The following is a 4,142-nucleotide window of genomic DNA, read 5'->3' as shown; positions in this document are numbered from 1 at the left end:
CAGATCGCTAGTTTAGCCTCATGTGGTGTTCCCGCCTAACAAGACACCGGACCAAATCCCTAGACAAAGTGCTATGCTGTGCTCAACCCCCTCCCAAGACCAGACTCCCAGGGAGGCCACCAGCAGCTGTCGTGGGGAAATCAATGTCAACACCCAAAGTGAATTATAACAAAATGGTGCAGACAGGATTGGATCTGCTTCCCTTTCTGGATGGGAAATTCATGATTTCCCAAGATGTCAAAAGCCGATGCAGAGGCAAGATCCTAAACCTTCCAAAGAGGGACGTGAAGGGCAAGTGCACCTGGGCGGCTGAGTCCAGCACCACCTCAGGCCCCCGTGGTGGCCACTGTCTGCAGCTGTAAGGGAAGCTCCAAGTCCGAGAAAGTCCCAGGAGCTCAGGCCCTACGTGGGCCTCTCCACCTGGATTCTTGGATTGACAGGGATTCAAGCTCCATAAGGGAAACCACACATGGTGTTCATAACGACACACATGGCTTGTCACTCCTGCTAAGACTGCACAGACTTCATCCAGGCGAGCTGCTCCTCCTCTGGCTTATCATTATTGTTCAGTTGCGCAGTCGTGTCCAACTCTGTGACCCTATGGACTGCAGTACGCCGGGCACCCCTGTCCATCACTATCTCCCAGAGCTTGCGCAAACTCATGTCCATTGAGTCAGTGATGCCATACAACCATCTCATCCTCTGTCACCCCCTTCTCCCCCTGCCCTTAATCTTGCCCAGCATCAGGGTCTTTTCCAATGAGCAGGCTCTTTGCATCAGGTGGCCAAAGTATTGGTGCTTCAGCTTCAGCATCAGTCCTTCCAGTGAATATTCAGGGTTGATTTCCTTCAGGATTGACTGGTTTGATCCTGCTGTCCAAGGGACTCTCAAGAGTCTTCCCCAGCACCACAGTTCAAAAGCATACCTCACATAACTTCATCTTAGACCAAACAGTGCAGCCATATCACAGAATATTTACTTCCCTAGATATTTTCCCCACACATCTATTATATGGAGTAATTAAGGTCAAGTTGCAGATGCCTCAGAAAAACTTTCACATTAAATGTCAAGCACTGTGGGTATTTTCTCTGCTTCTGCCTTGCCAACAACACGCTTCCTTTGTCCCAGACACTGTTTCAGCTTATTGTCATCTGTTGTGAAATAACTCTACACAATTATCTAGATTTCTGACTGCATGATAAGCAGAGGACCTACAACCCCAGCCTGCCTTCTGTGTGCCCCCGGTCTGCAGGGGTGTGGAGCCAGGGCACCAGTTTGCCCCAGTCCACATCATTCCCTATTACCTCCCACCCGGCCCACTGCAGACATTTGCTGTTTGCATCCGCTGTCCATGGCCCGAGCAGTAAGATTTTGTCCCATACCCTCCACTGTGTGGTACGAGGGAATCAAATTAGCTGGAAAAAACAGTCCTCTTACTGGGTTACAATAGGAAAGTTGCATCCTTTAGCAAAGCGTACTCCTTAAGTCTGTCTCCGGAGTCACTGTGAGCTCAACAGGGCCAGGACTCTCTAAGGGAGCAGTGCCTCATCCAGGTTCCTGGTGGGTCAGGGAGAAGGGACCCCCAAGCAGATGGACCCCAGCCCAGGAGACTGTCAGTGGCGTCCTCCACCTCCCGTCAGCTAGAGCAGCCCCTGCAGGTGAGAAAGGAGGGGCCCTGCCACGCTGTCCACAAGTGACAGGAAAAATGCCCCCTTCTGTGTGATATCATAGTGCTCAGTCGTGTCTGACTCTGTGACCCTGTGGACTGTAGCCCACCAGGCTCCTGGGTCCATGAGATCTCCCAGGCAGAACACTGGAGTAGGTTGCCATTTTCTCCCCCAGGGGATCTTCCTGACCCAGGGAAGAACCCACATCTCCTGCATTGGCAGGCGGATTCTTCGCCACTGAGCCACCTGGGAAGCCCTCACCTGAGCTGGAGCCCTAATGCAGAAAGCTGACCCTCCCGTCCAGGAGCCTCCCCACGTCCAGCCAGCCTGATACTCCGGGGCTTCTCTCAACCAGGCACGTGCTCCCTTCCCTACTTGGCTGTGCTGCCCAGGGCCTCCAGGGAGGCAGGAGCTGGGGGCCTTGGGCCCCTCTTCGCCCTTGCTGATGTCCAAGGCTCCTGTCTCCTTTCCTTCTCAAGAGGCACCAGAGACCACCGGCTTCTGTCCTGGAGAGCTGGCCTCTTGATCCAGGGCTGAAGGGCTCCACCCAGCCCAGGCACGTGCTCTCCGTACACTAGGGGGTGGGGCTAAGGTGGGGGTGGTCTGGGGGCCGGGGGAGAGGGTGGTAATCCAAGCAAGAGGCACATCAGGGTCCCCATCTCAGCCTCCGGGTGGGCTTCCCGGGATGGGGAGGGCAGAAGGGGGCGACACTTCCCGGGGTCTCTCTTGATGCCAGTGTACGTGGTACTCGTGGTGTGATGGACAAACCGCCTGAGACGGACCCGCGGCCTCTCTCAGCTCCACCACCCACTGGCCCTCGAAGCCTTGGGTCCCTCCAGGGACAAATGGGCCAGAGTACTGGCCTCGCGGGGGTTCTGGAAAGAATCCAAGGGACAGCAGGTCCCACAGGCGTGGTCGGTGCTGGGCGGGGAGGGGCTGGAGGAGCACAGAGGGGAGAGGAGGACTGCACGGAGCGCCGCCAGCTCCCCGGGATCGCAGGACCCCGCGGGCACTTGTCGGCTCCATGATGACTTTCTATTTTTAGGCGGCAGCGCTCGCTGCTTGTGACCTGCTTTGTAAATAGATGCTTCACAGAAGAGATGGGCCGTGCTGGGGGGAGGCTGACGGGCACCGGGAGGGGCGGCAGGGCCCAGCCTCCCCCTGCCTCCGAGATGAAAACTCGACCTTGAGGGAGAAGCTTCGAGAAAAGCAGTGAGTGGGGAGAGGGCTGAGTGGTCCCCCGGACCTCCCCGCTTTCTCTGCTGAGGCCCCTTTGAGGGTGTTCGCTGACTAAATTGGTTTGCTCAGTTTTATCAGAATTGTGCTAAATGCAGCCAAAAAGGTAGGAAAGAGGGGTCAGCAGGTCACAGTCAGCCCAGAATGATGAAAAGAGGGTCAGACCAAGATCCAGGAAGGAGGGACTTCATCTCATGACACTTTCTGGGCTGAGGGCTGCTCTGGGCCCCTGGGACAGTGGCATGTAGGGTCCCCCAGGACCCCCGTGCTGACCCTGAGCACCGACCTGTGTCCCCACTCCTGGGAGATCTGCCTTCCCCCAGACACAGGCCTGAGACCTCGTCAGGCCGGGGTACATCTGGGATGGGCGCAGCCCCAGCCCCCAGCATCCCGCTCTCCCTGACAAGTGACCGGCAGCGCAGGGCCACCTGTGCCAAGGTGCTTAAGGATGGACACGCCTTCTCTGCACAGGTCCGCCTGTGCGGGTCAGCAGGACGAAGCCCAGGAGGGCAAATCCACACCCGGAGGTGGGGGGGGGGGGTCTCTCTGGACCCCAACATGGGCATAAACCAACTTCTCGCAGGCCGGCACGATTGGGGCAAGAGAAGCCAGGCCTTCGTGTTTGGGTTGGTCTCTCTGAATCCATCTGATTCTGGGCTTCCCTGATGGATCCGTGGGTAAAGAATCTGCCTGCAATGCAGGAGACATGGGGGATGTGGGTTCAATCGGTAGACCAGGAAGATCCCCTGGAGACGGAAATGGCAACCTGCTCCAGTATTCTCGCCTAGAGAAGCCCTGGTGGGCTATAGCACCTGCAGTCGCAAAGAGGCATAACTGAACTGCTAAGTTCTGAAACCGAGCTCATCAGGGCAGGCTGGGAGGCCTTCCCCACGGCCCTGTGCTGCTCTGGGCTCCAGGAAACGTCTGGGACGCTGACTCCGTCCTCCAGGCTTCAGTCGCCTCTTGTGGGAAACAGAGGTGTCCCTACGGAGGTGTCGCTACAGACCTGTCCCCATCCAGTGGCACAGGACACAGTGTGAGGAATGCACAGCCTCTGGAAGCTGAAGTCTGGGGTTCTCCAGACCAGTCTGCATCCAGCCCGAGCCGTGGGACGGGCTTGGAGGGGCCAGGGAAGCTGGGGGGCCGTCCCCCCGCCCCCCGCATGGACAAGCAGTCCCAGCAGCCCCTCCTCCTGCTTTCCCTTCTCTCTCTGGCTCCCCTTCCTCCCATTTCAGCAAC

Source organism: Dama dama, chromosome 21 (genome assembly GCF_033118175.1).
Source record: "Dama dama isolate Ldn47 chromosome 21, ASM3311817v1, whole genome shotgun sequence".
In the NCBI taxonomy this organism is placed as follows: domain Eukaryota; kingdom Metazoa; phylum Chordata; class Mammalia; order Artiodactyla; family Cervidae; genus Dama; species Dama dama.
Note: the sequence above shows the minus strand (reverse complement) of the source record.